A 12946-nucleotide genomic window follows, 5' to 3' on the forward strand; every position below is an offset into this window, starting at 1 on the left:
CTTTGGCTCGAATCGCTAATCTGTTTAGACCGTTCATGTCACAGAAAAGTTTTCACATCCAAAATGCTCAAATGTTTCAGTTTGAAAATTATATCTGCAAAAATATTAGATAATCTGAAAATGTGCTAAATTTTAGAGAACAAGTATTACATCAAAATAGTACTAAATATAATATAATACAGAATAGTAGTTCATGTTTATAGTTCATTTATTACTTAAACTTGTTAATAATATTGCTCAGGCAATAAAAATCGATTGCGACACAAAATCAAATGCAATGGATTTATGAAAAAAGAAAAAGCTTATGCTTGGATTTATTTACAATAACATTGTCTCGCAGTTGCGGTGGCACTAAAAAACATGACTTATTGAATCAGGAAGAAATTTTAAGTTTTCGCATGTATTGTATCTTTATTCCATTGAAAGTCAAGTGTAGTGATGAGATTGGTTGTCCGCAATATGAATTTATACCCATGTACAGCTGCTGCTTTAGATACGGTAAAAAGAATCAAGCTTGTATCATATTGAGCTAAGGTCACATGCAAGTTCACATACAATTCTAGATCCTTCACCACAGTGATCCTATTCTTAACAATAAGAAAATCAAAGCACATTTATTTTATTAATTTATTTTAAAATTAGATAAATCAGAAGCATTACATCAATCATTCAGAAACATCAGAGATATGGTTTTATTATTATCATTAATGTTCATATGATAATCTTACTATTAATATTATCATTGGTATCAATATAATTTGGACTTAAATTGATACATGTACATGGTACATGGCTGTACATGTTTTGTAATGCTTAAATTTTTTATTCAGCTGAAGTAATGCTTATAAAAATAAATGAATAACTTTGTTAGTCCACAGTGTCCGCCAAGCAAATACGACACAAGTCTTCGTTCTGCAAGTTCTTCAGGACCATTTCACTGCAGAGAATTGGCAACCTGTAGCGTGTCAGCTGCATAAAAGGATCCAGTGCCCATCGTAGACAAAATCTTCTGCATATTATTTCGTTTATATGCGCAGTACAAGTGTCCTCAGCTTTTTCAAGGTTGGGGATTGAATGAAATCTGTCCGAGCGCGAGAACTCAAAGCAGTCCAAATAAGTCAGTCGTTTTTCAACCTCTCCAGGTCGTAATCGAACCAGGTCATAAAGCGACACACTCGGGTTAATCATTATCTTTTTCGCTTCTTTCAAAAAATGTTTGCCAAAATTCCTCCAATTTTTAAAATCCTCCGACTCTTCGTTCACAAACTCTTTGTGATTATCCTCTAACTTCCTGAAAACTTTGTAGTTGATAAAGAATTTCATCATCGTCCGGGCGTCACTTCGACCCAATTCGTATCCTCTTTTTTCAAGACACTCGACGACGGCCAGAGCACCAGATACGAAACGCAATTTAAACTCATCAACATAATCGTCAAACTCCCATTCAAATCTCTTGTTGAAGTCAGTTTCAGTAGGAAAAATGAAATTGGAAACATCGGCACCTCGATTTAACAACGCATCGACTGCTTCCGGCATGAAACTCGTCACGGCCTGTTCCAGCGGTGTATGGCCCAACTTATCTCTGGCCTCGACTTGCATCGGTCGATGATGATCTTCGATAAACTTAAAAAACGTCTTCACAAATGTTTTAGGTTCTAAATCGCTCCAATAATAGTCTCTATTGGAAATCAAGTGCAGAGCAGTCTCTCCATCCTCGTTAGCCAAATTCACATCGGCCCCTTTTTTCAGCAGCATTAGTACCGCATCGCTTTCACCTTGGTTCAGAGCCAAGTGCAATGGCGTGTTACCGGACGAGTCCTGAACATCGATTTGCACCAGGGGCTGTCTGTCGTCGCCGAGCTCGAAGAATTTCTCGACAATTTCTTCTTCGCCAAGCTCGGAAGCCACGTGTAGATGCGTGTAACCGGACTCGTCTGTATAATTCAGGTCGAACCTGTTGTATATTTCAAAAAGGGGAGTCAACATGAGCCTGTTATCAATTCTACCTGCGCGATGCACTGCAGTGGTACGACGCAGTAGAGGCTTGCCGTCTTCGTCGATGATAGGTTTATCCGTGTAGCCGGTCCGAGCTACAAAAAAGATAAGTTGACTGTCTTCTCGGTACGATTTCTTTAAATCCTTCGCGAGAAGCCAATCCATTTCTTCGGATCGAAAAATGTCCCAGAGATTTGGAAGTTGTCCCTTCCAATTGTGGATTAAATTTATGAGTTGATTGTAAAGTTCAAGTCGCTCTTTTTTAATCTCCCAATTGAACTTTTCTCGTAACCTCTTCAATTTTTCGAAGTTGACTTTGGCCAAGGGATCCATCTGTTCGGCGTTGTTTTCTTCGCTTCCACCGTGTAATATTTCATCGGATTCGTCACTGGACGAGGACATCGTTTTGCTGTGCAAACTATTATAATTTACAAACAAATGCAGTTTATTAACACAGAAGATTGTTTTCACTTTTTTCACGAGATTTATTGGATATAGTAGCTGCAGTCAATGCGATGTTCCTTTGTTTGCGTTGCGGCGTCGTAGCTTGTACTGAACTGATCCGACTGCGATTCGCGAAGGACTCGACATGCGGCGCGGCACTGCCATCTGCATCTTACCCGCCACATTCTAGAAACTATAGCAGTCAGCACTCAGCACTCAGCAGACTGTGTAAAAACATAGGTCACGTAGCGTCTAAGACAGTTAGCTTTTGTAAAAGATTATACTGTGATTGTCACTTAAAATCTTGGCCTTACTTTTTATACAACTCTGGAGACGAGTAGAAAAGTCGCGCGCTTACCTATTGTAAACTGTATGATACGATACCGCAGTGTCTCTCAGTATTTGAGGTAGTTTTCCTAATATACGCTGCAGTCGGAATGAAAAGTTCACCCACGAAGCCGCTGACTGTAAACCCGCATTCTCTCGTGCAGTTCCGTAGAAAAATTTACGATGTGATTATATATAAGTTCACACATATAATTCGTGCTCTGCCCGCTCGAAATACAGTCCAATAGGCAACTTTGAGTCAACTTTTCTTAACAACTGTACCGACAGGAGTTTCCAGTTTTTTGAGGTAGCTAGCTTTCAGTACATATTAAACATTCATCTCCTAGTTTTTGAAAAGATTTTATCGATGATTTTTTATATAAATCACGCAAATTATTGTTTTTTGGACATGTTAGCATAGGGACCCATAGCTCAAAAACGGTACCGCTGAGGTTCCTAAAATTTCTCTTACATATGAACAGAAAAGAATTGTCAAATTGAATGCATAGAGGCGATGCTAAACGCGCTTTTGCAGAAACGTGTCGACTGTTGACCGACGCTTGATTTTATTTTGCTCTCGATGTAAATTTTGAACTTGACCAAATGTAAGTTATGAGATTCTACCTGTATAGAAATCAAATTTTTCCTTTTTTTTTATTTTCCATTACATTAGGTTGACTTCAATTCTGGTTTCACAATTCGATTCGATCAGATAGAATCGCTTATAAAACAAAGTTTCAAAACTTCGTAAACAATTGGCTAATCGAAAAAAGAAATTCATACACTCCAGTACTTGAGAAAAAGGGTACCCAAAAATTCAATTACTCGAATTCGATCGAGGTTTATTGTCATATACTAATGATACGAAAAAATCCTATTTAAGAAGTATGTATAATAACAAGAGTTTATAGGTTGAAGAAAAAAGTAGTATTAATTATAAAAACTCGCATTCGTGTGATTTGAGTTTTGTGACTTGCGACATGCTACCGAGGGCTATTTTCGACAGTTTGCGCTGCTGCCTTATTTCACTAATATTAAATTATTTTAATTTCATAGTGTCTATGGTGTACAACAGGCAGCGATATAATGTGAAAACAACTATTATACGGGAGTAGATTTTAATTAGATAAAAAAATTTAGAATTCATGGAAAACTATATCTACTCACGCCGAAATTGAACGCTCAAATATCCACCCCTCAAAATTTGAGCCCTTTTACTTTTCTCAAAAAGGCAAAGACAGGATATTCAAAGTTGTTTAAAAATTATTTACAAATTGGAAGCACGTTTATAACAAAGATGTGTTAATGGCCGATTTTTCCAGATTTGCTCTAATTAAATCTGACTCGTCCAGTACAAGAACTGTACTTATTTAGTCAATATGAATTGTCAATAAAAAAATCGAGACTCATTTTTCAAAATTATTTATTTGATTGACGTGGGAAATACGCAACATCAAATAGCATCAGAAAATAAAGCCTGTTAACGAAGTTCCTGGTCTGAAACTCATTTTGATCTTACCATTTTTTGATAAGAACCTTTTTTCTATGTGGACTTTTCTTTCAATCGCTCGTATTTCATAGTTATAAACTTTTTACTGCGTCTTATATACGTCGTTTGATTGCAGTTTGACCCAGGAATCCATAGCAATATCCAGAATTAAAATATCTGTTATCAAATTCAAATGAGAGTGGAACAGAGTTTTTGCGGGTAGCGAAATAGGCATATGAATAGATACAAAATAGCATAGTATTGTATATAACAGTGTTACAGCCATACTTGCCAGATAGAGCGCGAAACGCGCTCCTCGATCAGAAGAGCAAATAACAAAAGTTGTATGTTATATGTACGGGCGAGCGTCGCGCGGTTTGTTTGCTCCGCTCGTTATATTTACCGTTCGATAATCAATTCTTCAAAACATCGAAAACGATTTAAACCTTTTTTTCTCTCTTTCCTTTGTTGGGATTAATCATTATCAATTGCTGGTACTTTATTCGATTAATCATACATCGGCCACGAGATAAGAAGCGCAACGGAAAAAAAGAAACCGAAGAAAAAAAGGAAAGAAAGGCGACGTGTGTGCGAGGAACAAGTCAAGGCATCGCACCGCGTACGACTTATATTGTAGGCAATAAAAACTCGCCCGAATGACTCATCCATACAACTCTTTAATCAGCGCAGGCTCGAGAGAGAGAGACGAGTTCTGTACAATATTTTTTTAAAGCCGCGCGTCCATCGCATCTTCAGATTTATTTTCAGCTCTCGTATATGCACGCGGCAAGGCTCTCGGGGACCCTTGCTCACTTTCTTTCGTCACTCGTTGTCGACGCGAGCGAGCTGACTTTATGAATGGATGGGCATAAGAATCAATATAAGGCTCCGTCGCGTCGTGTCTCCGCAAGATTTCCAACGAATCGCCGTGAATGAAAGTTCGCGCGTAAAAAAACTCGTGCATGTATACAGGCACGCACACGAGCGCATTCGTGGGAATCCGTGAGTGCAGCAGTCGTACGCGTACGAGCGAGAAAGAGAGAGAGTAGGACGTTATATATTAATTGGGCTGTAATTGTCGTGAGCATATGATTCATCCCGAGAGGCATAGTCATCTTTGTTGTCGTGCCTGTGATCGGCCCTTGTTTTTTTCGCATAGCTCGTTGAATAATTCATTAACGCATCTTGGCAGTTCTCTGGAAAAATCATGGAAAAATCTTGCCTGGCATCTGGCTACGTGTAAGAAGCATATCGCATATCGCATCGAATAAGCTCGAGCGAGAGAATGAGACGAGAGTACGTGCAGCGTGTATATGCAGTATGGCTCGCTCGTGGTCGTATACGCGTAGAGAGAGAGAGAGAGAGAAATATACGCGGGATTTCGGAAACAATTGCCGCGACAATTCACGCCACTTAGCTACGCCGCTGCACTCGCTGCACTGCGCGCATCATATATTGTCGTGAGAACTCGCGACGCGTCGTGTGCGTATTATAGCTGCGTCGCAAGCGACTCTTAGGTCATCTCGTGTTAAATCGTGCTGCACACACGGAGCTGCACTGCGCCCGCTGCCATTTCCAGTACGTACGCCACGCAGTGGCTGATCTAATTTTCAGCTTCGTCTTTCTTTCTATCGCGGGTATTTAATTGCAAAATTTGCCGGGCGACGCGAGCGAGAGAAAAATCAAGCGAGATTCCACGATATTACGGATGCGATTATTCACGCATTAACAACAAAATAAAAAATAAAAAAAAAAAGGAAAGAGAGAAGACAAACAAAATGAATACGAGGTAAAAGTAGGAGCGATCTCTTGGCAAGCTCGTGCAGGCCCTTTGTATATATATGTACAGGCGAGACCTGAACGCAACGATTTAGCATACATTTGAATAATGGGAGGTAGCAGATCCCTTAAATAGGGAGCGAAGCTTTATATCCTCTCTGCGTTCTCATTCCCGCTGGTAACTAGGTATCCTTTCATCTGCTGCTGTTGCTGCTAGAGCTACACGTAACGCCACCGCCGCTATGCCCATCACCGCGCCATATCCTCGCTCGCGTTTAAAGATATCTAGTTAGAATAACCCGGAATAAGAGGAATTTGCAATGCAGAGCTTAAATTAGTCGCCAGCTCTCGTCTTTTTTCCTTGCGCAACCTTTATCCCGTACGCGACCGGACGAACGGACGCGTACACGAGAATTTTTTTCGCAAAATTTTTTTCATCGCTTTCGTATAATATTGTATAAAAAAATTTCCGCCCGGATCTTTTTTTTTCTGTTTTTTAATCCTTCAACCCTCCACTCTGATTCGCTCTCTCTCTCTCTCTTTCTGCTCTCTGCTCTCGAGCTGCGAGGCGGGCGCGCGTATATGTATGTATGAAGCACAGACTCAATTGGTTTTTCCACTCTCGCCGTACAGGCGACTCGACCCTCTTCTCCGGCGCGCACGCGGAGCGCTCTAAAGCTTTTTCTTCCGCCGGGGGAGAGAGAGGGAGAGACAGAAATATAACGTTCCGCAAAATGTTCGGGGTATTCTGCAGGTTTAGGCGAAATTGACGACGAAGAGAAGCGAGAACGTGGCCGGGCGAGATTAAACATTTATTCGAATGGCGGTCGAGAGCGTGAGAGAGCGAGAGAGAGAGAAAGGACCGAAGCGTATATCATTTGCAGTTTTTTGTCTGTGCGTGCCGAGGGTAGCGTATAGTCAAATTTTGAAAACAATTTTTTCCACGTCTTTAGAGCGTAATAGCGCGCCTGCTGAGTATAAAGTGCAAAGATTAGTTTCTCGCCGAAGTATCTCATTTTCAGCGCCGGCACGCGCTGCGCAATCCTTTTTTTTTCTCTTTTTTGGTGCCATTGAATTTTCATCGCGCGTATAGTACTAGTGCGCTCGCCCCCGAATGTAATACGTATTAGGATATGAATCAAGGGCGACTATTCGCCATCGTTGCTTGAATTTTCGGTGATAATCAGCTCTCCAAAAGCTTGACTTTTTGTCCCTCCTGGGCGAGGGAGCGAGAAGCTCGCGCAAAAAGTCAAGCTCGTTGTCGAATTTGAATCCGCGTTGAAAAATTGAATCCAACGTTTTTTTTTACGTGTACGCTTGGATCGCTAGAAAGGAATATAAGCGAGGAGCGATATCAAAGGCATGCGTGTCAGGCAGTAGTAATACACACTGCAGGCTGCGCACGGGCGCATATAAGTCGTGAAAAGTCACGCTCGCCTCTGGGGAATAGATGTGTGTGTGCGCGCGCGCGAACGAGCGGCGCTCCTCGCTCTGTCTTTCTCTGTCTCTCTCTCTCTCTCCTCGCGCTAGCTCGGCAGATATATCCCCATGAGATGGTAACACGCCCTTTCGAAATCTGTGGATATATAGGCCTGGATAAAAGAATTGCGAGAGTTAAGGTGCATCGTCTAATTAGTCTGCCGAGCCTAATTGATATACACATATTATTTATATATATATAGGGCTGACGGCCACGCTGTACGCAGTCTGATTTATATAGGTTTGCAGATAAGAGAGTCGAGATAGCTCGCGTGTCAATGCCGACCGGCGGCAGGCAGCATATTTCATTTTCAATACGTTCCCGTATCATCGCGCCGAGTTTTCATCAGCGCATCGCACGTATAACACCACCGGCCACACAGCCAAATTGGCGAAAATGGTAATAACAATAATAATGATGAGCTCGGCGGATAGCTGATATAATTGAATAATCCTCTCGCGAACTCGTTGCGATCGCTCAATATACGAGCGCGTTTATACACATCTAGATAGATATGTAGCGAGCAGCGATCGCAACAGAGTAGCACATCAATCTTTTATATAAACTATAACATACATCGGCTGGGAACATCGGCGCTCGAAATCCCTCGCGTCTCGTTGTTACTCTTGCTCGGTTTAATAACCGCGGCGGTTTCGCGGCGCTCGGAACTCGAATCGACGCCAGCCCGCCGCCTGGCTCGGACGCGCACGCAGCAGACACTAAGGAAAACAACCGCATCATCTCTGACCTGTAAGCCTAATTGGCCCCGCTGGCCGAGCTGCTGCTGCTGCTGCTGCTGGTCAGCTTATATAGCTGCTGTTTAACCCTTTTGATGAACAAATTGTTCGGCTTGTTCGGCAACGATGTGCTGCTGCTGCTGCCCCGACATTTTCCGACTTGGCGTTTCGGCCAGTTGTTCATACCTTGTTCTATGCTAATCGACTATGTGTGTGTTTGTGTGCGTGCTCGCTGGTTCGAGCCCCCTTGAATAATTCATGAAAGTTTTACGCGCTTGCTATATAGGAAATCTTGCATTTTGCCCGATGCCACGCACAGACTTGCCTGTATAGGCTGCGCGCCAAAAGCCAAATAAATAAAACAATCAGATTTGATCTGGGCGTTGAAAAAAGCCCGATCATAATACGAGTCGTGCGCGCAAAGTAAAGCTCGTCGAGCAAAAAGCTGCACGCGAGAAATTATTAGTTGGTGTATAAGCAGCTCGCTCGTGCGATCGTTTATTTATAGCTTTTTTCGAGACTGCACCGAGCGGCTATGCCCGAGACCGAGCTCATGCGTTTGTGTGCACTATGGGAACGAGCGCGTGCAGTCTCGAAAACATTTTTTCGCACTCCCGATTGGCATAAAGGAGAGAGAGAGAGAGAGTGAGGGACATGAGCTCGCGCGCGTATATGCACCAACATCTGGAGCGTCGTGTTCCGTTTTGTTCTCTCTCTCGCTTACAATTTCGCGTGCTATAGTACGAATGTGCAAGTCTAAATTAGCTCGCATAGCCATCGCGCGACTGAGAGATCGTCAGTTTTTGCTCTCGTTGTTTATATCGTGCGAGCAAGCAACGCGCCACTGTTACATGTCGTACGCACGCGGGGCGATATATTGCGCGCCGATCTACACGTGCATTCGGTCGTGAGATTTTTCGAAAACAATTTTTTTCGCATCTCGAGCTTTTTTTCTCTTTTCCTCTCTCGTGCGCAGAGGATGGCTTTTATATTCGCGTACTAACAGCCCTTAAAGTCACATATACCGCAACATCCCTCGTAAAAATAAAAAATAAAAAGCAGCGGCAGTAGTAATAGTAGAAGAATAAGAATAAGAGAGAAGCAGCACTCAAAAGTTGTGAATAGCTCGCGCGAGAGAGGCCGAATAATTGCGCTCGCAGCCCGACAAAATCACTCGAATTATATACCCTTACGAGCTTGTAATCAGAGCGAGTCATACGCCCCCTACTTTCGGGTGCGCCTTTTCTTTCTTTAAACGTCCTTTTCCTCGCGGGGCGACTTTTTAATTGCGATAGAGACAAGAGGGTGAGACGTCGTAGCGGTACCGCTGTTGCGCGTGTTTTCTTTTTGCTCCTCGCCTCGTTCTTTTCGCCTCTCACGCCGCGCTCTTTTTCCACTTGCTCTGCAACGTCAAAGTTGAAGCGAGAAAAGAGAGTGAGCGAGAATTAGCAGCCTTATTATTATCCTTAGTTCTCGAGCTTGGATACATACACTCTCGCGCGCTGTTCTCTTTTTATGCCTGGGACGCGCGAGCGAGCGAGGGAAATTTTAGCGTCTCGAGAAGTGGTTCGTCGTTGGTCTTTTTTTTTTTTTTTAAGCTTCTGCGCTCTTCTCTCTGTCTCCCTCTCTCGGTCTCATTCTGCGCGCGCTTCTTTCAAGCTTTCCGAGATAGTTAATCTTTTAGCTCGTAAAAAGGGAAGTAGCAGAGTGAGAGAACGGTGGGAAATTTTATTTCTGGCTATGTGTATTAAAGCAGCTTGTGGGTTTATTCTTTTTTATTTTCGCTGCTTTCGCTCGGCTTGCTTTGCTTCTCTCTTTCTCCGTTCTTATTCATCTTCAAGGAGTGAATTCGTAATACTTACATCACCGTTACGAGAAACTAAAGTCGTCTAGCTAGCGTATAATATACGAAGAAAAAGGCAAAAAAGGCAGGGAAAGTAATAATGTCACTCGCGGCTCCAGATCTGCGCCGATTCGATTCGCGATAAATCAAAAGGCTGTAATACACGAGCTTGCGATCTGCGAAATACAAATAATACAAGTCACGAGCGGCGGTGGCCGTCAACGAGCCGCGCAGCCAAGCAAACAATGTATAGCACGATCGCCGGTTTTGCCTTGTGCACTACGTCGCCACCGACCGCCGCTTCATACTGTCGTCCAGTCGCGATTCGAATACGTTTGCTGTCTAGCCTCTTAATTGCTCGTAATCAAATAAAAGAGAGCCCAGCCAGTGCCGAATCCTGCAGCAGCAGCAGCAGCAGCTCCTTTATGGGAAAAGTCACATGCGCGCCTAATAAAACTCATTTCATGTATGCATGCACTTAGCCATTTATGGTTTTTGCGCGCCATACAGTAGATTGAGCTAGAGTATGACGGAGCGATACTCGTGAGAGACAAATACTTTAATTGGATCGGTGCGTCTGTATACGCATCCACGAGCCGAAAACTTCATTACATTACGATTGAAATCCAATCCTGAGACGTAAAAATATGATATTTCACTAAACGACCGCGTGGTGTACAGAGCAGCAAGCCTCTCGGTCTGCTCGGCGCGGACAGCAGTAGTCACACTTTGTCCTCGCAGGTCTATTAGATAAATTAATTATAAAAGCTCGGGTACTCTCCGGGCGCAAGTGCCACATACAATTTTCATGTCGACTCTGCGTTATACGCTTCGCGCGTGCGAGTGTGTGTGTGTGTGTGTGTGTGTGTCCAGCGTCACACGTGCATATAAAGTGTATCCCCCTTTGGATTCCTTTCCGCGCTGATGCGCGTAACCTCTGGTTATAATATACGTACCGCACCGCGCCCCTGTTTGCCACTCACTACCCCTGATTAACGCGCACACATACACACGTACACTGCGAGTATGCGAGTAAGAGAGAGAGAGAGAGAGAGAGAGAGAGAGCACGAGGAAGGGAGGCTGCTGCAGGGGCTTGCGCCTATCGGTGAGGGGTTAATGATTCGAGCTTGATTGCTTGGCAAATATGGGCGCGAGCTTCTGTGTACTCTGTGTGCTGTGACTTTTAATTTCTACAAGGTAATCATAAAGCTGGGCCCGCAACTCGAATCGAATCAGGAATAATTTGCCCTTTTCGGAACTAAGCTGCTGCTGCCGTTGCTTTGCTCGGTTAACGCGAGAGCGAAGCTTCAACGGACGCGATGATCGCAAATCGCAAAACGAAATCTAATCCAATAAAAACCAGCTGCTGCTGTTGCTGCTGTAACTGCGCATGAATTGTTTCGATTATTACTAAGAGAATACCGCTACGGCTCGCTCGAGCCGCGCTGCGTTGAGCGATTGTTGTGATTGTCGCCAGTTGCGGACTATTAATGAGCGTCGCCGCTGCATCGACAGCAGCAGCAGCAGCAGCAGCCGAGCCCGAGGAAGTGCGGCATGACCGCGATTGAACCTATCTCGGAGAGCGAGAGAGTAGAGTTTGATTGACTGGAATGAATTCGTGTATACGTCGTCGTCGTGGTGGCATCGTCCATCGATGACCTTCCACTATATCTCGCGCTCGCGCGCCCGTCGTTTTACGATTATTAATGCCAGCAGCGGCAGACCGATGAATATCGAATCAGTTTGCTCGTTTACGATTTTATTAGCCGCGCGATGAATCAGCTGCGGCGCGCACGGCTATAAGGGCCGAAAGCTTTTAAGCCGTTAACGCGCTCGACGCTTCTCGAGGCTGCAGCCGCGTAGTCGAGGTCTCAGGTGCGATCACGGCCCTTAACGCGCCTAAACTAACTTTGCCCGGGCGCGTATTACGCGCGACAGATAATTTGCGACGCCAGGACGGCGCAGATATCCTGCACCAAAGTCGATATAAGCAGCTCCGAGATTGTACGCAGCAGCGCACTTGCGAAGTATCGAGAGCTTTTTGATAGGACTTTGGCTTTTCCGAGGAGCTAGCGAACGATTCCAGAAGATATAAAAAAAAAAACAATTCGATTCGCCAAGCTTTTCTCCATTCTCGTCTTTGCATATAATACGCGGTGCCGCAGCGTACGTAAGTTACCGTATAGAAATTCCCTGCAGAGCCCGGCAAAAGCTCGGCACTAAAGGTTGACGTAGCAGCAGTAGTGCCGGTGGTGGTAGTAGTGGTAGTAGCAGTAGTAGTAGTAGCTCGGCTCCGCCGTACTTGATACTATAAACGGTCGACTATATGCATGCACGGTAGGTATAGGCTGCTGCTGCTGCTGCTGTGCGTAGCATATACTGCGCCGAGCCCGGGGCGATGGCCAGATCAAACGTTTAACCCGCAAACGAGCTCGTCGGAGGTAGCTCATTTGAATTGATAATTTCTCGAGCGTCGAGGCTATCAAAGGCTAAAACGCATTCGCTCGTGCATATAACCTTTTCCTTCTCTCTTATTCTTCGTACTCGGTCGCACAGCAGCAGTAGCGGCGGCGGCGGCAGCATATTATGGGACGACGACGTTGCAGATTCAAATTTTTGTGCCCGGTAGCAACTGCTCTTTTCTCGTCTTGTTCGCTTTGTGTCAAGCCGAGCCGCTGCGATTATTGGAGCGTTATACGCCGAAAGGATACAAACCAATAGACTAATGTCTGACATGGAGCTCAAAGCGCCGAAATCCAAACAGTCCTTTGAACTCGAGAGCATACGAGCACGCATACGAGAAAAAAAAGGGGGATGATAATTTCATTCTATATGCGCTATTTTTTCGATTC

This window comes from Trichogramma pretiosum, unplaced genomic scaffold (assembly GCF_000599845.2).
Source record: "Trichogramma pretiosum strain Unisexual culture from Peru unplaced genomic scaffold, Tpre_2.0 scaffold2, whole genome shotgun sequence".
Classification (NCBI taxonomy): domain Eukaryota; kingdom Metazoa; phylum Arthropoda; class Insecta; order Hymenoptera; family Trichogrammatidae; genus Trichogramma; species Trichogramma pretiosum.